The sequence below is a fragment of the Hemiscyllium ocellatum genome, chromosome 1 (assembly GCF_020745735.1).
Source record: "Hemiscyllium ocellatum isolate sHemOce1 chromosome 1, sHemOce1.pat.X.cur, whole genome shotgun sequence".
Lineage (NCBI taxonomy): Eukaryota > Metazoa > Chordata > Chondrichthyes > Orectolobiformes > Hemiscylliidae > Hemiscyllium > Hemiscyllium ocellatum.
The window spans coordinates 68,072,432-68,096,598 of record NC_083401.1 but is presented as its reverse complement, the minus strand read 5'-3'; the positions used below and the strand labels follow the sequence as shown (position 1 = coordinate 68,096,598).

General features: G+C 41.5%; 1 protein-coding gene across 1 annotated transcript in view; it reads right to left on the bottom strand.

Annotated features, from left to right (window-relative positions):
- The window catches only part of dnajb5 (DnaJ heat shock protein family (Hsp40) member B5), a 70,400-nt gene that overhangs the window by 40,341 nt on the left and 5,892 nt on the right, over positions 1-24,167 (bottom strand). The gene's annotated exons all lie outside the window — the stretch shown is intronic.

Below are 24,167 nucleotides of genomic sequence, written 5' to 3'. Positions count from 1 at the left end.
AAATGTGCCGCTCAGCAGCTTTCAACCGTGTCTCAAGTAGACGTTGCTGTTCCTCTGTCTGTCAATTCCAGCTAGATGAATAGGAAATAGTTAATCCCCAGCAAAGGCCTTAGTAGCATCCCATAGCATAGACGGACTACTAGCCGTGCCCGAGTTGATAGTCAAGAATTCCTGAAACTCCTTCGAAAAGTATTCCATAAATTTGGAAACCTTAAGGAGAAAAAGGTATAAACGCCAGTGCCGCAAACCTAGCCCCTCACTCTTGGCCTGAACTTCCAAAAGTACCGTCGCGTGTTCGGAGATAGCTATATTCCCAATTTTACAACCCATAATCGAATCCAGAAGGGCTGAGGGAGCCAGAAAGAGATCAATCCTTGTGTGACATTTATGTGGGTTTGAAAAAAAGGTGAAGTCCCTGCCGGTAGGGTGAAGACATCTCCAAATATCCACCAGCCCAACTCCTCACATAAGTCAGCCATCTGCTTAGCCTGTGAAGAAATACTTGGGGGCCCACGAGGCATCCTGTCCACTGTTGGATCCAAAAGACAAATCACCCCTACTTGTGACTAAAAGAGAAACAGAACAAATAAAAAATAAAAGGAGACAACAAAGGACATCCCCAAATTTTCCCGTTATAAAATCCAATTTAAAAAAAAGGAACTTATTCCAAGTTTCTCTCCCCCTTTCCAAAAAAGAAATTATTAGGGAGAAAGAAAGGGTTAAAAAAAAAGGGAAAACATGGGGAAAGAAGGGAAAAAGAACGAACATTAACCGTATTCTTCAGGCCAGTCCGTCTATTTAAAGTATCTACAAAGCTTTTAGCTTTATCCGCTGAGTCAAACGTATAAACGGAGTCCTCGTGGCTGAAATAGAGCACTGCAGGATTCCTCAGAGTACTGGATGCCCAGGTTCTTCAGCCTCTTTTTAAACTTCATGGAAGGACTTCTTCTTTTGAATTAAATCTGCTGAGAAATCCTGGAAAAACATGATTTTTGACCGCTTGTACAGCAGTGCCTGCAGATCATTTCCCAATAGTCTGGAGACTTCTATTACTTTTTGCTTGTCCTTATATGAGTGGAAGTGCACTAGGAACAGGCGGGGGTGCTGCACCGGCCCTGACCTGTGCACTGTAACCAGATAATTTTGCTTCGCCCTGAAGAGCATTTAGAGAACTTGGACATAGTGCTTCTCTAAGGCAGGTATATGGTTAAAGGCACCCCAAATAACCAACTTGGGCTCAGAGTTGACAAGACTGGATATATCCATTGGAAGATGAGGGCTATCAAAAGATGCTCCAGTTCCCATGTCGTCGGTCTTTCCTTAGGTCGGTGAATTATTAGGGAAAATTCATACATAACCTTGCCACCATCCTGGCATCCTTACTTATGCTATTGAAAAAGGGTCAGTCTTGGAAATGGTCTTGTAGCCAAGATGCAGTCTTTAGGGAAATGAAGAAGCACTATTGTCGTCAAAGGTGTTAGCACACTATGACTTCAAGTGAGATGTGGTACTGACATGCAATGCCTCCTCATACGGTATCAGGATAGTACTGGCTCACCAGTGGTCCATAGAGGAATGCTTCCTGGACTTTGGCTGATGCTGAACAAAACATGCCCAGATAGAGAATGTTGGTTTGGCGGTTATTTTTGGTGTAAGGAAGTTCCACCAATACCTTTATGGTTGTAAATTCTTACTTGTCATGAACTACAAACCCCTGTAAGGACTCTTATTCAGTGTATACAATTACAAGTTGGAACAGCATCTGGGAGGCTAAGTGGCAAACGCAGATGCCTTGAGCTGCCTCCCACTGGCGGAAACACCACCAGTGGTGCTGTCACTAGAAGAGTCCGTACTGGTATTAACCTTTCTGGATACCCTTATTGTTAGCGGTGACAATATCAGACTGTGAAGATCCTGGTCTGGCAAAACCGAAACAGCTGTTGGTGATAGGGGGAGCAAAACAGCTATCACAACCAGGATCTAAACCTTTCTGAATCTGGCGAGAACAGATCACTATAAAGTATGACATTATTATAGGGAGCATTAGTGATTGTCCCAAGCAAAGGTTACCACCAGATACTGGCTGAACGCCACCAGAGGTTTCCAAAATGTTGGTGAGAAGTTATATCTGGTGGCCAGGATTGGATTCTGAAATAGCCGCATTGGTGGTGCAATGCTAACAAGGATAAAAATTAACGCTAGCAGCTCCCCCCCATTCATGGAAATGGCTGGGTAAACCTCAGACTCATTTAATGTTTTTTAGTGAATGACACAAGATGCACAAATCTTTATTCAAGTTTCCACCACCAGGAAGAAAGGAATCACCCGAGTGGCCTGTGACAAGTAGTGCCCTTCACATCAAAGGGCAATGCTGTGTGATCAAACACTGAAGGGGAGGGCAGGAATCAAATCAAAATAGAGTTAGAGAGGGAAATAATGCACTCCACTCCCTGTGAGCAATTCCAGGGTGTTGGTGGACACCGCGTGCTCCTTTTCCAGAGATACCCGGACTCTAACATAACCGTGGAAGAGGGGCAGTCGGCCTAACGCACCCTCCACAGCCCACTGCCTGGACCTATTTATGGCCAGTCTGGCCAGGCAGCCTCGTTTAATTTTTTTTAAACTGGTCCAGCTCCCTCAGAGCCAGCTCTGAGTGAACAAATCTATGATGCTGTTATTTATTTTTTTTCTTGTTTAATTTTTTTTCTTTTTTTCCCAACACTACTGTCTAACTGCGGTAGTGCTTATTTTCTCCCCAGCACCCATGTTGTGTGTGTGCAAATGTGAGACACAGTGAAAGACACAAGGTGCACGAATCTTTATTCAAATTTCCACCACCAGGAAGAATGGCAACACCCGAGTGGCCTGTGACAAGAAGTGCCCTTCACATCAAAGGGCAATGCTGTGAGATCAAACAGTGAAGGGGAGGGCGGGAATTAAATGAAAATAGAGTTGGAGGGGGAAATAATGCACTCTACTCCCTGCAGTGTCCACCTCTCCCTGAGCAACTCCAGGGTGTCGGTGGACACCGCGTGCTCCTTTTCCAGAGACACCCAGGCTCTAACGTAACCGCTGAAGACGGGCAGGCAGTCGGCCCTAACGACCCCCTCCACAGCCCACTGCCTGGACCTATTTATGGCCAGTTTGGCCAGGCAGACACGTTTAAGGTTGACAATGCCAGTCCTTTCATTGGCTGTAGGGTCACAGTCATTGAGGACACCCATTCAATATGGTTGGACGTGCACAGACTTCATTCATCATTCATCTTTTTTCCCACCTATCTGCTCCACCCTCCCCTCCGATCTATTACTATCAGCCTCCACCCACATCTACCTATTGCCTTCCCACCTATCTATCTCTCAACGCCCCCCACCCCTGCATTCATGATGAAGGGCTCATGCCTGAAACAATCAATTTCTCTGCTCCTTGGATATTGCTTGATGTGCTGTACTTTTCTAGTGCCACACTTTTCAACTGTGGTCTCTAGCATCAGCAGTCCTCACTTTCTCCGTAGAGTTCATTCGTCAAACATGTGGACGATTGAAAAGTGATAAGCATCTTTTGCAAAACACGAACTGCTGAAAGTGTTGGTCACTGATAATGGGTCATTATCTACCAGTAGGGAATCTGAGTATTTCCTAAAATCGAATGGCATTTGGCAAGTAAGGACAGTTCCATATCATCCATCGTCCAATGGTCTGCTGCAAAAAGCAGCCCGAAGTTTGAAGGCAGGCTCGAAGAAACAGCCTACTGTTTACTCTATACCAAACAGTCCCAGTTCCTGTGTGATTGTAGGACTACCCCTCACACAACTATAGGGATAGCTTCACAGTTGCCAACGGGGAGACTATTCCGCACTAGGTTAAACCTGATCTTCCTGGATCTTTGGCAGATGGCTGAGTGAAACAGCATCAGAAGCAGGGTAGGAGCAAAACATACCTGGCGTCTCAGAATACCTGGCAAGGCTGTCAGAACCTAAGGGTTCACCCCTTTTCTAGGCATTAAAGAAGCCTCCTAGGATGCAGCCATCTCTGAGCTAGCAGGGTTAGTGTCATGTACTATGCACATGCAAATAAAGGGTGACTGGATGATGGCATGCCGGCCTTCGTGGAGTCATTTCAGGTCCAGGTCCATTTTCCTGTCAGTATCCCAAAACCCTTGACTGCCTTCTTATTCAAAAATCTAACTTAGCCTTGAATAAAATTTAAAGACTCAACCTCCATTACATTTTGCAGAAGATAATTCCACACTTAGCAGCATTCAGAAAGAACATCTCATCCATGTCTTAAATGGCAGAGCATTTATTTTTAAACTATTAACCCTAGTTTTAGTCTCTCTCACAAAAGGAAACAACTTCTGGGTATCCATCCTATTCTGTCCCCTCAATATCTTCTTTCAGTAAGATCACCTCTATTTTTTTTAACTCCAAATGGGTATAGGCCATCCAATTTTCCTGCATCAACCATCTCTGAAGTGTTTCTAAAGCCATTAAGGCATTTTGTTTCCTCCAAAAGGAAGACCAAAATTGTACAAAGTACTTTAGCCTCAGCAATGATCTGTACAGATGTAGAGAAATGTTCCTAGTCTTATATTTCATTCCTTTGCAATAAATAAGGAGATGATACAAACATTCGAGGTGTGCCTAGGACAGTGGTCACATAAGATGGAGTTAACGATGGAATTCGAACTGGAGACACAGTCACTTCAACCACTGATATTTAGGTGGAGGAAACTAGCTCTTTCAAGACTGGATGCTGAAGGAGCAGGCAGATAATACAGTGGAGTTAAGAGATGTACTGGATCTGTAAAAAAAGTGATGAAAATGAACAAAGACATTTTGGGGAGGCTCCAGCCTAGTGGTATTATCGCTGGACTACCAATCAAGAGACATGTAATAACCTGGGGACCTGGGTTTGAATACCACCGTGGCAGATGGTGGAATTTGAATTCAATAAAAATCTGGAATTAAGAGTCTAATGATGATCATGAATTCATTGTAAATTGTTAGAAAACCTTCCCTAAAAAGGACATTAGTGAACCAGGTAAGGAAATTGCTATCCTTATCTAGTCTGGCCTAACCTATATATGACTCCAGACCTACAGCAACGTGGCTGACTCTTAACTGACCTCTATGCAATTATGAGTGGGCAGTAAATGTTGGTTTAGATCGCAATGCCTCAGCCCATGAATAAATAAGAAAAATGCTCAGTTTGTTTTATGATAAGGAACCTTGTAATTATAGCACATTATGTAAAATGTCTAGGCCACCAAATGTTTGGAATTATAAGATATTAAGCAGGTAGAAACATTAGCATTCCCTTTACATATCTTCCATTACAATCAAGACTGAGGACTAATGAACATGTATAAAATCAAAGTGACCTTAGAATTCAATGTTCAGTTAGTGCATGTAATATAGATTGCAGTCTATCATAACTTGACTTTGAGGCCACGTGTACATGAAAAGACTACAGCAATGCTTCATCAAGTTTTTTCTAACGTAATCCTAGTTTAACTCTCCAGTACCTTTAAGTGTAATTAAAGATGAGCAACAAATGATGGCTTTGCTAGAGTACCCACATCCCAAGAATGAATATATTTTAAATATATTTTTTTAAAAAAAGTGTTCTCTACAAAAACTGAAACAGTATCATAACATTCAGTATATAATTAAAGTTTGTGTCAGGTCAACATTCATCATCAATATGAATTTTAAAATATTTTGTATACTTACACCATTTTAGTTAAGCTTTCCATATTTCCCGATGACAGAAGAATCAGTGAAGCCCCTCTGCCTATGTACAGATATAGGGTCCCCCTGCACCCTATATCTCCCCAGTTCACTCAGCAACCCCTTTACATGTTCCTTGCCCCAGGGTCTTTCACACTTTTGTAGTCTGGACTTTTTCCAAGAGCTATACAGCAATATCAGGTTTCTCTGGGAGACCAGAGGTTGCTTTATGGCTAGGTCCCCATGACTGAAAGCCACTGCTGAAACAATGTGACAAGGTGAGACTAAAGTCATCAGGTGAACCCTGTCAACAGATCAGACTTCAACATCTAATAGCATGAGATATAGGTCAAGGTTGAGATCAGAAAATCACTTCCAAAGGGCAGAATTCCATCCTTGGAAAACTGGAAAATCATCAAACGCTGAAAATCTATCATGCTAAAATTGGTAGTAGTGTGGACTGAGAAGAAGGTTACCGAAGAATACAACGAGATCTTGATCAGATGAGCCAATGGGCTGAGATGTGGCAGATAAATTTAGATAAATGAGAGGTGTTGCTTTTTTAGTAAAGCAAATCAGGGCAGGACTTACAGTTAATGCTAGGGTTCTGGGGAATGTTGTTGAACAGATGCATCTGGGGATGCAGATTCAGAGTTCCTTGAAAGTGGAGTCGCTGGCAAACAGGATAGAGGAGGTGGCTTTTGGCACGCTTGTCATCACTGTCAGATTATTGAGCAAAGAGTTGGGACATCTTGTTGTGGTTGAACAAGACATTGTGAGGGCATGTTTGGAATACTGCATAAAGTTCTGGCTGCCCTAGCACAGCAGGGATGCTATTAACCTTGAAAGGATACAAAATAATTTACAAATATGTTTATGGGATTGGAGGCTTTGCGCTATAAGGATAGTCTGAGACATTCTGCCCTGGATTGTCAGAAGCTGAGGAGTGGCCTTAGAGGTTTATAAAATCATGAGGGGCAGGACAGTGTGAATAGCCAAGGTCTTTTCTGGAGTGGGTGGGGGTCAGCTCCAAAAGTCGAGTGCATAGTTGAAGGTGAGAGGGAGAAGGTTTAAAGGGGACCTGAGGGGCACCTCTTCAGGGTAGTGTGGTATGGAATGAGTTGCCAGAGGAAGTGGTAGAGGTCAATACAATTACAACATTTAAAAGACATTTACATCAATACATGAGTAAGAAAGGTTTAGAGGGGTGTGGATCAAATGCAGGCAAATGGGACTAGTCGGTTTCCATGCTAAATGGCAATGACTAAATCTTGACGTACACAGACGTTTACCAATTGTCTGAAGATAATGCTAAGGGGTAACACAAAGTGTGGCCAAGGCTTAGTCCTTAGTAGACTCCAGAAGTTATTGTGCAGGTAACTATTTCTAGATCTGTTCTAAATACAATAGCACAGAACATAGTGGAAACTTATTGCCTACTCCCATCGAATTCAATGCATCAAAAGGTCCTGTAGAAGTCAAGAAAGGATAATGCATCATAATCAATACAAACAGAAATTGCTGGAAAACTATTTGCTGGAAAAGCAGCAGGTCTGGCAACATCTGTTGAGAAAAAGTAGAGTGTTTATGTTTTGGGTCCAGTGTACAGGACACTGGTTAGACCACTGTTGGAATACCGCGTGCAATTCTGGGTCTCCTTCCTATCGGAAAGATGTTGCGAAACTTGAAAGGGTTCAGAAAAGATTTACAAGGATGTTGCCAGGGTTGGAGGATTTGAGCTATAGGGAGAGGCTGAACAGGTTGGGGCTGTTTTCCCTGGAGTGTTGGAGGCTGAAGGGTGACCTTCTAGGAGGTTTACAAAATTATGAGGGGCATGGAGAGGATAAATAGATAAAGTCTTTTCCCTGGGATCAGGGAGTCCAGAACTAGAAAGCATAGGCTTAGGGTGAGAGGGGAAAGATATAAAAGACACCTAAGGGGCAACTTTTTCATGCAGAGGGTGGTACGTCTATGGAATGAGCTGCCAGAGAATATGGTGGAGGCTGGTACAATGGCAACATTTAAGAGACATTTGGATGGGTATATGTATAGGAAGGAAGGGTTTGGAGGGATATGGGTTGGGTGCTGGCAGGTGGGACTAGATTGGGTTGGGATATCTGGTAAGCGCGGACAGGTTGGACCGAAGGGTCTGTTTCCATGCTGTAAATCTCTTTGACCCTTCTTCAGACACAGCGTTTTTCAAGCAACATGATTTTGTTTCTGATTTCTAGCATCTGCAGTTCTGTTTTTATCGTTTTGTTAATGCATCATAATGTTCATTACTTTGGTTAAGATTGTAGCATATATGTTGCCGTCTCAGTTGTGCAAACAAGAGTTAAGAGTCATTTTGTGACTACTTTGCTGGAACCATCAACACCCTGTTTGGCCATGTACATCTTTCCTCCCAATAACAGCAAATATCACTATACTAGTCAATATGGACTAGGCGAAAGTGAAGACAGCAGATGCTTGAGATTAGAGTCGAGAGTACAGTGTGGAGAAACACAGCAGGTCAGGCAGTGTCCGAGAAGCAGGAAAATCGACGTTTCGGGCAAAAGCCCTTCATCAGGAATGTGGTTTGGAGCCTCGGAGGTGAAGAGATAAATGGGAGGGGGTGGGGCTGGGGAGATGGTGAGGTAGCAAAATTGCAATAGGTGGATGGAAATGCGGGTAAAAATGTGATAGGTCAGAGGGAAGGGTGGTGCAGATAGGTGCGAAGGAAGATGGACAGATGAGACAGGACATGAGGAGATTGCTGAGCTGGAAGGTTTGAAATGGAATAAGGTGGGGGGAGGGGAAATGAGGAAACTGGTGAAATCTACATTGATGCCATGGGGTTGGAGGGTCCAGAGGCGGAAGATGGGACATTTTTCCTCCAGGTATCGGGTGGCAAAGGGGTGGCAATGGAGGAGGCCTAGGACCTGCATGTCCTCGACAGAGTGGAAGGGGGAGTTGAAGTGTTCAGACACTGGGCTGTGGGGGTTGATTAGGGCAGGTGTCCTGGAGATATTCTCGGAAGCGCTCTGAGTAGGCATCCTGTCTCCTCAATGTAGAGGAGACTGCATCGGGGGCAACAGATACAGTAAATGACATGTGTGGAAGTGCAGGTGAAACTTTGATGGATATGGAAGGCTCCTTTGGGGCTGTGGATGGACGTGTGGGTGGGGGGTGGAAAGAGATGTGGGTGCAGGTTTTGCAATTCCTGCGGTAGCTGGGAAGGTCCTGTGAGGGGAAGGATGGGTTGTTGAGGGGGGGGGGGGGCGGGGCATAGACCTGACAAGGTAGTCACGGAGGGAACAGTCTTTACGGAAAGCGGATAGGAGTGGGGAGGTGGTGGGGTCAGTTTGTAGGTGGTGGAAACGGCAGAGGATGATGCAATATATATGGAGATTGGTGGGGTGGAATTCTGTCCTTGTTGCGGTTGGAGTTCGAATGTGGAGGTCCAGGAAGTGGATGAGGTGCGCTAGAGGGCACAATCAACCATGTGGGAGTGGAAAGTGCAGTTTAAAGAAGGAGGCCATCTGGTGTGCTCTGTGGTGGAAATGGTCCTCCTGGGAGCGGATGCGGCAGAGGCAGAGGAATTGGGAATCAATATGGAGTCAGCCACTTAGCTCACAAGCAAAAAGCACATCTGCTATTCAGAATCAGTGATGCTAACAGCACAAATCACATTTTTCCTTTGGGTAGCATTCAGAAACCACTCTACCCAACTTTAAATAAAGAGAAGACAAATTGGGGGAATACTACCTTCAATTTTTGCATCCTATTAACCTAGATCAGGTTTCCTGTAACCCTAGGAAATATTTTATTTTGCAGCCCAAGACTGATTCAATCATGTTTCTTTTCTTTACTGACTATAATTATGGTACAAATCAAATTCAGATAAAAATTGGCAATAAGCATTAAATAAAAATAAGGTTATTAAGTATTTGTGCATTTGTGACTAACACTGACACCAGATAGAGCACTGTACCTTATATACAAAATTGGAGCAACAATTGGTAATGACCAAACAAACATTAACAATAATTTCATTTAACTTACACAGCTTAATACGGTTAAAAGTCACAAGACACCAGATTATAGCCCAACAGGTTTATTTGAAATCATAAGCTTTCGAAGCACTGCTCCTTTGTCTGGTGAGGTGAGAGAAGTGTGCGAACACAGAATATAACGTCATTAACTCTCCACCAACATATTCTGTGCCTGTGCACTTCCTTCCATTTCACCAGACAAAAGAGCAGTGCTCCGAAAGCTTGTGATTTCAAATAAACCTTCTGGGCTATAACCTGATGTTGTTTGACTTCTGACTTTGCCCACTCCAGACCAACACCAGCACCTCCATATCATAGCTTAAATGGTAACAGTTGCACCATATCAACAATCATTTCCTTCTCATTATTATCGGATTTAAAAGGAAATGTTGATATCAGATTAGAACAGACCAAATGTGGCTGTAATGTGCACCTTGGGCTCAGTAGTGTCAACATTCACAGTGATCATGATCAGACATTTGGGTGGCCAAACTAATCCACTTGGATTAGTGATGGAATCAGATTGGCTGCCAGATTTCACTGCATCTGGACACTGCGTAAATTTAAAGCTTTATTAAATGTATGTTTAGAGCATTGAAGTAACTTAAATGTTTTGCAGGTGTTCCTGAAAATGTCTTTCTAACGAATGATTCTTTACAGCTGTAGAAAAGTCAATTAAAAACTACACTTTGTGAAAATAGGGTATGGACTTTCCATAATGTTCTTGGTTTCAGAAAAGTACACTCTTCAGAACTTTGCAAAAAAAAAAGCAGAGCCCACACCAATTGGGTGACATCACAGATGCAACTTCACATGCACAAAATGATTGTGCTGGCTGTTTCTAATGGCTGGGCCCTATCTCCTGTTTGTATAAATTATCAGAGCAATCGTGTGCATATTACATGACGTTTAACCACCTCTGTACAAGGCAATGTTGCCAAACCTGCAGAACAGTGTATAATTATGGTCATTGCAATACAAGATATTCAGGGAGCATAGCCACAAAAAAAAAACTACATTGATGCCTAGCTTAAAAGATTCAAGCTAGGAGCCTGGGTAAAATTACTGTAAATGACTTGGGGACTCATTTTAAAATAAGGTATTCTGGGACACAAATTAGATGGACTGTCTACTTCCAATCTCACTCCTGTTCCTTTCACATTCTAACTTACAAGCCATTCATTTTTCCCAGTCAGTTGCCCAGGACGTAGATATGATATTACATTTACCTCCTTGTATATGCAAAGCACTTTCAAATGTCTTTTCTAAGCATCTCTTCATTTTGATCAATGTTAATGTTCTCTTATCACATTTACCAGTTAAAAGATTACACTTTTGTAGCATATTGAGTTATTAAACTCAAATGGATTTATCGACAAATCTCATTACAAATAGACTTATAAAGGGTACGACTTAGTGATGGAATGCACAAGAGACCTCATAAGAGGGTGATAATGGACAGTTGCTTTTCAGACTGGAGGCCTGTGACAGAATTGGTGCTGGGTCCACCGCGTTTTGTCAATTGGATGTAAACATAGGAGTATGGTTAGTAAGTTTGCCCATGACACCAAAATTGGTGGTGTAGTGGACAGCTAAGAAGGCTACCTCAGTGCAATGGGATCTTGGTCAGATGGGTCGCTGGGCCGAGGAGTAACAGATGGCATTTAATTTAGATAAATGTGAGGTGCTGCATTTTGGAAATCAAGACATGACTTACGCACTTAGTGGTAAGGTCCTGCAGAGTGTTACTGAACAAAGACCTTGAAGTGCAGGTCCTTAGTTCCTTGAAAATAGAGTTGCAGGTAGATAGGATATTGAAGGAGGCATCTGTATGCTTGCTTTTATTGGTTAATGCAAAGAATATAGGAGTTTGGAGGCCATATTGCAGCTGTACAGGACATTGGTTCGGCCACGTTTGGAACACTGCATTCAATTCTAGTCTCCCTGCTACAAGAAGGATGTTGTGAAACTTGAGAGGGTTCAGAAAAGATTTACAAGGATATTGACACAGTTGGGTTTGAGCTATAGGGAGAGGCTGAATAGCCTGTGGCTATTTCCTCTGGAGCAGAGGCTGAGGTGCGACCTTATAGAAGTTTACAAAATCATGATGAAACTTGATTAACTTAGGTCGACATGGACAAGTTGGACTGAGGGGTCTATTTCCATGTTGTATAATTCTATGACTCTATAACCTGTACTTGCCAAAGGACGTCGATGAACAGCAATCAGCAAATGGAAACTGAAACAGTCCATGGCCAGGCTTGAAATGACAAGTAGCAAATAAATTTGTGCCATGCAAATGCCAAGCAATGACAGTTTCCAATAACAGAGAATTTGACCATCACCTCATGATATTCATTAGGCAGCACAGTGGCTAGCTAGTACTACTGCCTCACTAGTCCAGGGACCTCGGTTTAATTCCACCCTCAGATGACCGTTTGTTTGTGTGGAGTTTCCACATTCTCCCTGTGTCTGTGTTCTTTTCCTCCGAGAGCTCATGTTTCCTCTTAATGTCCAAAAGATGTGTAGATTAGGTGGATAAGCTATGAGAAATTCAGGGTTAGAGGGAATGGAATGGGTCTGAGTGGGATTCTCTTTAGAGGGTCGGTGTGGACTTGATGGGCGAAATGGTATTCTTCTATACTGTGGGATTCTGTGATTCGATGCCATCATTGAGTCACCTACTATTAATATCCTGGGAGTTAACAGAGACAGTACAGCTCTATGACTAAGTTAAGATGACTGGCAGAATATGTGATTTTGGGGTAACCCTTAGAGATACTGAGACACCATCTGGATTAATGAAATTGAACATGCCACATAAATGCTGTGGCTTCAAGAGCAAATCAGAGGCGAGAAATCACATCTACAAACATTCACTCTTCACCAATGCACAGTAACAGCAGTACGTACAGCAGAAATTCATGAAGGCTCCTTACCCAGCACTTTCAAACCTATCATCTCAAAAGATAGACTGGGACTGCCATAGTGTTAAGTGCTTGGATGGAGAGGAATTTGTTAAGTATGTACAAGAAAATTTTCTTTTTCAGTCAGTGGATGAACCTACTAAAGAAACAAAACTTGACCATCTCCTGGGAAATAAGGCAGGGCAAGCGATTGAGATGTCAATGGGGGAGCACTTTGGGGCCACTGATCATAATTCTATTAATTTTAAGTAGTTATGGAAAAGAACAGACCTGATCTAAAAGTTAAAGTTCTAAATTGGAGTAAGGCCAATTTTGATGGTGTTAGGCAAGAACTTTCAAAACTTGATTGGGAGAAGCAATTTCCACGTAAAGGGGAGGTTGGGAAGTGGGAGACCTTCAAAAATGAGATAACGAGAGTCCAGATGCAGTATGCTCCTGTTAGTATGAATGGCGAGGCTGGTAGGTGTAGGGAATGCTGGATGATTGGAAAATTGAGGCTCTGGTCAAGAAAAAGAGGGTTGCAGATGTCAGGTTTAGACATCTGAGATCAAGTGAATCCCTCAAGGAGTGGAATAACAGTAGGAGTATACTCAAGAGAGAAGTCAGAAGGTCAAAAGGGGTACATGACATACCTTTGGCAAATAGGGTTAAGGAGAATCTAAAGAGATTTTAGAAATACATTAAGAGTAATTAGGGTGAAAATAGAGAGAATAAAGATCAACAAAACCCTGTGTGGAATCCAAGGAGATGGAGAAGATATTAAATGAGTATTTCACATTAGTATTTACTGTGGAGAAAGATATGGAAGCTAGAGAACTTGGAGAAATAAAAGTGATATCTTGAAAAGTGTCCATGTTACAGATGGTGGGTGGTGCTGGATTTGTTAAAAATGCATAAAGATGAATAAATTACCTGGACCTGATCAAATGTACTCCACAAATTTATAGGAAATTAGGGAAGTGATTGCTAGGCCCCTTGCTGAGATATGTGTATTATCAATAGCCACGGCTGAGGTGCCAGGAGACTGAAGGGCGGCTAACGCAGTGCCACTATTTTAAAAATGTGGTAAGGAAAAGCCAGTGGTAAGGATAGATCAGCGAGTCTGATGTCAGTGGTAGTTACGTAGTTGGAGGAGATTCTGAGGGACATGATCTATATGTATTTGGAAACGCATGGACCTATTTGGGATAGTCAATATGGCTTTGTGTGGGAAACTGTGTCTCACTAACGTGATTCAATTTTTGGAAGAAGTGACAAAGATAATTGATGAAGGAAGAGCAGTGGACATTGTCTACATGGATTCAGCAAGGCGTTCAACAAAGTTCCACATGGTAGACCGGTTAGCAAGATTAGATCACATAGAATACAGGGAGAGATAGCTACTTCAGTTATCGGAGTACAATGACACCTTGATCAGATGGGCCAATGAGTGGCAGATGGAGTTTAATTTAGATAAATATGCATTTTGAAAGGCAAATCAGGGCAGGGTTTATACTGATAATGATAGGGTCCTGGGAGTATTGCTGAACAAAGAGATCTTGAGGTGCATGTTGATAGTTTCTTGAAGGTAGAGTTCCAGGTAGAGTCACAATTAGACTGAGTAGTGAATGCAGCATTTGGTACCCTTGCCTTATTGGTCAGTGCATTATGTATGTATAAGAGTTGGGATGTCATATCGCGGCAGTACAAGATATTGGTTAGGCCACTTTTACAACAGTGCATTCAATTCTGGTCTCCTTTCCATAGGAAAGATGTGAAACTTGAAAGGGTGTAGGAAAGATTTACAAGGATTTTGCTGGATTTGGAGAGTTTCAGCTATAGGGAGAGCCTGAATAGGCTGGGGCTGTTTTCCTATTTTAGCCTGAGATTAACTAATGGAAAATAGCTTAACTAAGGATGAAATCTGAGACTTCATGCTCTCTACATGGACTCATTTTGATCTTGATGGTTTAGATTGAAGATCACATCTGTTGGTAGGCAGTGCCTGGTACACACGGCATAAGAATGCAACCATTGTGTTATAGAAAAATTGACTGTATACCATTTGCTCATTGATGTGCTTATTTGGCACTGCCATGTTTTTTCAAAACAAATCCATTCAGAAAATGTTCCTCCTCATCTCTATCTTAAATAGGTGATCCCTCACTCTGAGATTATGTCCTCTAGTCTTAGAATCTCCAACTAGGGGTAAACAACCTTTCCACATATACCTCATCAAGCCTACTAAAAATCTTGTGTCTCAATAATGTCATCTCACATTCTTCTGAGTTGCAATGAGTACAAATCCAATCTACTCAACCTTTTCTTGTTAGAAAATTCTTCCATACCTAAAAATCAACCTAGTGAACCTTCTCTAGACTACCAATGCCAGTAAATCTTTCCTCAGATAAGGCCAAACTGTTCTCAGTATTAAAATGTCTTACAGCTACGCAACTCCTCCAATAAGGCGGCAGTGGCCAAGTGATATTGCTAGACTACTAATCCAAAAACTCGGCAAATATTCTGGGGACCTGGGTTCAAATTCTGCAATGGCAGATTTCATTCCAGATTCTTTATTGAATTCAAAGAGTCTAATGATGACAATGAAACCATTGTCAATTGTCAAAAAAAAAACAGGTTCACTAATGTCCTTTAGGGAAGGAAATCTTTCATCCTTACCTGGTCTGGCCTACATGTGACTGCAGGCCCATAACGGTGAGCTGACTTACCTGCCCTTTGGGCAGTACAAGATGGGCAATAAATGCTGGAGACGTCCACATCCATAAGTAAATTAAAAAATATTCAATTTTATTTTGAAATAAAAGCCAAACATTCTGTTTAAACTCACTATAACCTACTGAACTTGGAAACTACCTTTTTAGTGATTCAAATCCCTCCATGTTTCAACTTGTTGTGGTCTTTTCCATTTAAATAACATTCACTTTATCTGTTCTTCCTGCCAAAGTGCATAAACTCACATTTTCCCACATTATATTCTACCTGCCAAGTTTTTGTTTGCTTAACCTAAAGATATTTGTTGTAAAGTATTTCTTTCGTTCTTCACTTTTTTCACGTTGTTGCACACTTTACTGCCTAAATATCTTTCAGGACTGGTATACAAAATATGAACAAAATCATCAAATCAACTTTGAGACAGTCCAAATTTCAAGTGGGTTGATTCAAGGCCAAAACAAATAGGACTGAAAGGCAGCATCCATGTTATGACTGAAATTTAATCCTCTTAAAAAGCCCACATGATGCTATCTTATCACTGGCATGTGCATTTTAAACATCTTCACAATAAAACAAAATGTCCCCGCAAAATATCCCCTATGCAATGTTGATTTATAGTGTAATTATATTGCAAAACAATCCACTTAGAACCACCACAATTGTTTATAATACTAATTAGGAATGCTTATTTAGTTATGCAGTCTGCATCCCTTTCATGGTCAAAAAAAAACTTGCGTTTCTGGTTTTGTTGCAAGATCTCAAAATTCTATTTCGCTTGTAGACCAAAAAATCCTGACACTGAAAGTGCAAATATAGAAGGCTGCAATAAAACAGCATACTGAAACAACAAAATTGAATGATAGCAATAGCACTAATAAAAATGTAAAAGTAGGTATATGATTTTTTGACTATAGTCATTTGAATCATGAACGCACATATAACAGAATACAAGGTTTTTTTCAACTTCAAGCTTTCAGCTGTATCAGCTGTGCGATGAAAAAAATTGCCTTGTTCTACATTGTAAAAAAAAAACACATATTTAGAAATTTAAACCTGAAAAATAGAACTTTGGGTTATTAGTTTTTTTAAAAAAAGAATCTCTAAAGAAAAGTGGTATTGTTTTGCTGGAACTTGGATTTAGATATTTTTGTGGGAGAAGTGCATCAAAATGTGTTTGAGGAAAGAAAAGTAACTGCTCAGCAATAGCTAATGGATTAGTTGTAAGTAGAAGTTTTGTCACAATGCTACCAGGAGAGAAGGCAGATGGCAATCAGACCTACAAGCCTGCCAGCAAGTGAAATTGCAGAAAGTAATAACATTTTTTCCCAAAATAAATTAAAGTTTTAATTCAAGTGAAGAACTGATGTCAAACTGACCGGTTACCAAATTGAGAAGTAATGTGAAAACAAAACAAAATTCAGAAAAGAGCCACCTCAATCCACCCCTTTGGATTAGGCTTTCATTCAGACTCTGTACCTCTTTGTCTATATTTTTCACCCACAATATTCCGAAAAAGAACTGCTTGTCTGTCCTTTGCATGAATAAATGTACGTAAGAATTTTAGAAAAAGGTTTTGTTTAAGTTTTCATATTAGTAATTAATAATCTCTTTGCCATATTTTAGATGATATGGATATCTTTATTAAAATAAATAAGTTTTTACTTTTGTATGTGAATGAAACCTGCAGTGAGTTTATTTTACATAGCAGTCACAGTCTGACATTAACTATATTATAGATTATATTAGTCATGTCTCACACTTAGAACAGCGGGATTTGAATTTCAGGGACTGCAGATGCTGGAAATCTTTGTTTTTACATCGCTGATTTTAACCCTACTGCGAATCCTCTTGCAAGGAGGATTGCCTGCCTTGAAGAAGTTTAGCTCCTCTCTCTTCAAGAATCTCAGGGAGTCCCTCTCCCACTGCAACCTCCAGGTCATTTCCTCTGCCCTGGAGCTATTCCGCCTCAGAACACTTTAACCCCAGGGCATCAATGTGGACTTCACCAGTTTCCTCATTTCCCCTTCCCCCACCTCATCCCAGTTCCAAACTTCCAGCTCAGCACTGTCCTTCATGACTTGTCCTACCTGCCTATCTTCCTTTCCACCTATCCACTCCACCCTCCTCTCTGACCTATCACCTTCATCCCCACCCCCATTCACCTATTATATTCTATGCTACTTTCTCCCCACCCCCACCCTCCTCTCATTTATCTCTCCACCCTGCAGGCACTCTGCCTTTATTCCTAATGAAGGGCTTTTGCCTGAAACGTGATTTTCCTGCTCCATGGATGCTGCCTGAACTGCTGTGCTTTTCCAGCACCACTCTAATCTAGGATTTGAATTTCAGTACACTATGCCTGTGACCTGACACCTAAGAAACAAGTATTCCAGATCCCTCTATATCCAAATTCTGCAACTCTCCTGATTTAAATAAATAATAATGCTACATTTTTATTCTTCCTACTTGATTCTAACATATATTCCTGTCCACCTTTGTGCCATCAATAAATCATATCAGGTCCCATCATTCAAATTATCAATACAGATTTAAATATTTGAAGCTCCAGCACAGATACCTATGGAAACCTATTAGATATACATCTTAACATGCCAAAAATAACCCCTTCATGCCTTCTCTTTTCCATGATTTAGCTTATCCTTTATCCATATTTTCTGCTACATCATTATAATAACCTTATTATGCGAAACCATGTCTTCATCTGAACCATGCTGGGAATACAGTCCTAGCGGAGATAGGAAAGATGTGTAGGAAAGTTACAGTGATCATGGGGGATTTCAATATGCAGGTGGACTGGGAAAATCAGGTTGGCAGTGATTTGCAAGAAAAGAATTTGTGGAATGTGGGATGAGATGGTTTTTTTTGGAGCAGCTAGTGGTGGAGCCCACTAGGAGCAGGCAATACTGGATTTCCTGCAATTAGGCATACTTGAGAAAGGAGCTTAAGGTGAAGGAACCCTTAGGAGACAGTGATCATAATATGGTTGAATTTACTCTGCAATTTGAGAGGGTAAGATAGAATCAAGGTAATGGTATTACAGCTGAATAAAAGTAATGACAGAGACATGAGGGAGGAGCTGGTAGAATTGACTGGGAGAGGAACCTAGCAGGAAAGATAGTGGAACAGCAATGGCAGGAGTTTCTGCGAGTAATTCAGGAGACACAACAAAAATTCATCACTAGGAAAAAGCAGGAAGGTACAGGGAGGATGAGGCAACCATAGCTGACTAGGGAAGTCAAGGGATAGCATATGAACAAAAGAGAAAGCATATAATGTGGCAAAGGACAGTGGGAAACCAGAGGACTGGGAAGCTTACAAAGACCAATAGAAACAAACAAAAAACATGAGGGGGAAGACTAAATAGGAGGGTGAGCTACCCAGTAATATAAAGTAAAACTGTAAGAGTTTCTTTAGATATACAAAGGGCAAAAGAGAAGCAAAAGTGGACATTGGACCACTGGAAAATGACACTGGAGAAATAGTAGTGGGGAACAAGGAAATGGCTGAGGAACTGAATAATTACTTCACGTCAGTCATGGTAGAAGACATGAGTAATATCCCAAAAATTCAAGAGAGTGAGGGCGCAAAGCTGAGTATGGTGGCCATCACTAAGGAAAAGTTGCTACAAAAACTAAATAGCATGAAGGCGGATAAATCACCTGGACTATACCCCAGAATTCTAAGGGAGATAGCTGAAGAGATAGTGGAGGCGTTAGTGGTGATCTTTCAGGAATCACTAAAGTCAGGGTGGGTCCCAGAGGACTGGAAAAATTGCTAATGTGACAACTCTGTTTAAAAAGGGAGGATAAAGAAAAAGACAGAAAACTATAGACTAATTAGCCTACCCTCGGTTGTGGGTAAGATCCTTGGATCCATTGTGAAAGATGAGATTTCTGAATATTTGGAAGTGTATGGTAAAATAAGGCAAAGTCAGCGTGGTTTCATCAAGGGGAGGTCATGCCTGGTAAATCTGCTAGAATTCTTTGAGGATGTAAGGAGCAGATTAGACCAAGGAGAGCCAATGGATATTATCTATCTGGACTTGAAGGCCTTTGACAAGGTGCTGCACAGGAGGCTGCTGAATAACATACGGGCCCATGGTATTACAGGCAAGGTGCTAGCAAGTATAGGAGCTTGGCTATCTGACAAAAAAAAGTAGAGAGAGAGGATAAAAGAATCTTTCTCAGGATGGTAAGTGTTGTTCCGCAAGGCTCAGTATTGGGACCATAACTTTTCACTTTATACATTAAAAATCTAGATGAAGGAATGGAAGGTATTCTGGCTAAGTTTGCAGACAATACAGAAGATAGGTAGAAGGACAGGTAACATTGAGGAGGCAGGGAGTCTGTAGAACGATTTGGACAAATTAGGATAATGGGCAAAGAAGTGACAGATGGAGTACAATGTGGGAAAGTGTGAGGTTATGCACTTTAGTAGGAAGAATAGAGGCATGAACTATTTCCTAAATGGGGAGAAAATTCAGAAATCTGAAGTGCAAAGACACTTTGGAGTTCTAGTCTAGGATATTCTCAAAGTAAACTTGCAGGTTGAGTCAGGAGTTAGGAAGGCAAATGCAATGGAGATAGTAAAGGGTTAATTTGTTCTGCTGACTTGCAGGAAATTGGATGTCCCAAGGCTAGAGCGGTATGTCTATGTCTTACAGGTAGAATGTAAGGAATTTACATTCCCATCCCTTGCTATTCACAGCCATTTGTATGGCCATTTCCTAGTTATTCAGAGTAAAAGAATTACATTATCATCCCCTATTCAGGAATCAATAAGAACATTGCAACTAAAATTCTGACTAAAAAATGATTCACAACAGATATGGCCATTAAGTGATGGTTTACATTCACATCATTTCCAGAAATGATGTAATCGCTAAATTGTGTATCGAGCTGCTTGCGACTATGGGGGAAATAGCGGGGGGGGCGCATCTTGTTGGCATTCTTGACTGTAACGTGAAACTCTTGTACTGTACAAAGAAAGAACTGTCTCTTTGTTCAGAGAGATCTTTGACACGGTTCCATAAGCCCTGCGAATTGTGTTAACGGTTCCTCCAGAAAGCTTGTACTTGCCTAATAAAATTTTGGTTGTTCACAGATGTTGGCATGTTGCAATTGCATCAAGTGAACAAGAATCTCAAGAAAGAGAACCTAACACAATGATGGTATTCATTTTGAGAGGACTTGAATATAAAAGCAGGGATATACTTCTGAGGCTCTAGAAGGCTCTTGTCAGACCATATTTGGAATATTGTGCAAAGTTATGGGCCCCATATGTCAGGAAGGATGTACTGCCCTTGGAGTGAGTTCAAAGGAGGTTCATGAGAATGGTGCCAGGAATGAAAAGCTTAACATATGAGGAACATTTGAGGACTCTGGATTTATACTCAATAGAGTTTAGAAGGAAGTGGAGGGGGTGGGCGGGGGAGGGGGAATCTAAATGAAACATACAGAATACTGAATCGCCTGGACAGATTAGATGTTGGGTAAATGTTTTCATTGATAAGAGATACTAGGACCCAAGGGCACAGCCTTAGAGTAAAGGGGAGACTTTTTAAAGAGATAAGGAGAAACTTATTCAGCCAGAGAGTGGTGAATCCACAGAATTCATTACCACAGAAGGCTGTGGAGGACAGGTCATTGAATATATTTAAGACAGATAGATAGGTTCTTGATTGTCAAGGGGATAACAGATTATGGGAGAAGGTGATTGAGAAACCTATCAGCCATGATTGAATGGTGGAGCAGACTAGGTGTGAATGGCCTAATTTCTGCTCCAACGCTCCCCCTTTATTGTGATCTATTTGGACTTCAGAAAAGTCCCACTAGGAGATTAGCATGTAGGGGGGTGGGGGTCGTGGGTGGTGTTGGAAAGAGGGTGTACTGACATGGACAGAGAACTGATTGGGAGACAGGAACCAAATGCAGGAATATATGCATCATTTTTAAGAGTGGCAGCCAATGACAAATGATGTGCCACAGTGGTCAGTACTTGAACCCCAGCCATTCATAATATGAATGAATGATTTAGATGAGGAAACTAAATGTATAAACAATGTATCTGAGATTTTTTGGAGCGGTTTGTGGCAGATCCCATGAAGGAACAGACAGTTCTGGATCTGGTGATGTGGAGCAGCAATGATTTAAACTAGTACGGTGAGGGAGTGGGACCCAGGGAGATAGTGAGGAAAGAGATCAATCCGAGACTGGTACAGTTGGGAAAGAGAGTGAGTCAAACAATCAGGTCAGAAAGGAACAAAGCAGAGAACAAGGTAGGACTGATAAATTAAACTGCATTTACTTCAATGCAAAAGACCTAACAAGGAAGGCAGATGGACAGGACTGGCAGCATAATGTTCCAGGATACAAATGCTATAAGAAGGATAGAAAGGGGGGGGGGGGGGGGGGAGGTGCAAGAGAGGCGTGGGAGAGGTGTTTTTGATAAGGAATAGCATTAATGTTAAGGATCTAAGCTGTAACTTTTGTTGCAATATACTTAATGCTTGGATGCCTCTGCTCTGTCTAAGTGCCAAGAATAGGATCTGCAATAAAAAGTGTTGTCAGAGTAGCTACTTTCAATATTACCCAATGGCTTGTAGTCAAAGAATATATAGTTCAATATCTGTAATAGGACAGAAAGAATGGAATGGGTCAGGAATCTAACTTCATGCACAGTGGTTAAGGGGACAACTATGAGACAGGATGTGGTCAACACAGGACTGAGGGTGTTGTACTTAATGCACGCAGCATATAATATAAAAGTATATGAGCTTGTCATGAGGTTGAAATTGGTGGGTATCATGTTGTGTACTTAGGGAGGATATTCCTGGGAATATATCCAGGGAAGTTATTTTGGTGGAAATGAGAAATAAGAAAGGGATGATCACCTTATTGGGATTGTATTATAGACTTCTAATAGTCAGAGGGAAATTGAGAAACAAATCTGTAAGGAGATCTCAGTTGTTTGGTAGGGGATTTTAACTTTCCAACCATAGACTGGGATTACCATAGTGTTAAGTGTTTAGATGGAGAAGAATTTGTTAAGTGTGTACAAGAAAATTTTCTGATTCATTATCTGAATGTACCGACTCTTGGGAAATAAGGCTGGACAGGTGACTGAGATTCAGTGGGGGAGCACTTTGGGGCCAGCGCCTATAATTCTCTTAGTTTTAAAACAGTGATGGAAAAGGATAAACTGGATCTAAATGTTGAAGTTCTAAATTGGAGGAAGGCTAATTTTGATGGTATTAGGCAAGCTGTACAGGTCATTGGTTAGGCCACTGTTGGAATATTGTGTGCAATTCTGGTCTCCTTCCTATCGGAAAGATGTTGAAAAACTTGAAAGAGTTCAGAAAAGATTTACAAGGATGATGCCAGGGTTGGAGGAATTGAACTATAAAGGAGAGGCTGAACAGGCTGGGGCTGTTTTCCCTTGAGTATCGGAGGCTGAGGGGTGACCTTATAGAGGTTTACAAAATTAAGAGGGGCATGGAGAGGATAAATAGACAAAGTCTTTTCCCTGGGGAAAAGGAGGAGCCCAGAACTAGAGGGCATAGGCTTAGGGTGAGAGGGGGAAGTTATAAAAGAGACCTAAGGGGCAACATTTTCACACAGAGGGTGATACGTGCATGGAATGAGCTGCCAGAGGAAGTGGTGGAGGCTGGTACAATTGCAACATTTGGATGGGTATATGAATTGGAAGGGTTTGGAGGGATATGGGCTGGGTGCTGGCAGGTGGGACTAGACTGGGTTGGGATATTTGGTCGGCATGTACGGGTTGGACCAAAAAGGTCTGTTTCCGTGCTGTACATCTCTATGACTAACTTTCAAAAGCTGATTGGGGGCAGATGTTCTCAGGTAAAGAGACAGCTGGAAAATGGGAAGCCTTCAACAATGAGATAGAGTGTCCAGAGACAGTATATTCCTGTTAGGGTGAGAGGAAAGGCTGGTAGGTGTAAGGAATGTTGGATAACTAGAAAAATTGAGGCTTTGGTTAAGAAAGAAAAGGAAGCATATGTCAGGTGTAGACAGGAGCGATTGAGTGAATCCTTAGAAAAGTATACTCCTACTGCCTTAATACTCAAGAGGGGAATCGAGGGCAAAAAAGGGACATGAGGTAATTTTGGCAAACGTTAAGGACAAAAAAAAGGGTAACTAGGGAGAGAATTGAGCTGCTCAAAGATCAGCAAGGCAGCCTGTGTGTGGAGCCACAGATGTGGGAAATACTAAACAAATATTTTGCATCAATGTTTACTGTGGAGAAGGACATACAAGATAACAATGTGGGGAAATAGGTGGTGACATCTTGAAAAATGTCCATATTATAGAGATGGTGGGGCTGGATATCTTAAAACACATAAAAGTGGATAAATCCCCAGGACCTGAACAGGTTTACCCTAGAACTCTATGGGAAGCCAGGGTAGTGACTGCTGGGCCCCTCGCTGAGATATTTGTATCATCAATAGTCACAGGTGAAGTGCCGGAAGACTGGAGGTTAACAAACGTGGTGCCACTAATTAAGAAAAGGTAGTAAGGAAAAGCCAGAGAGCTATAGACCAGTGAGCCTGATGTCAGTGGTGGGCAAATTGAGAGAATCCCGAGGGACACGATTTATGTGTATTTGGAAAGGCAAGGACTGATTAGTGATAGTCAATTTGGATTTGTGTATGGGCAATCATTTCTCACAAACTCAATCGAGTTTTTTGAAAAAGTAATAAAGAGGATTGAGGAGGGTAGA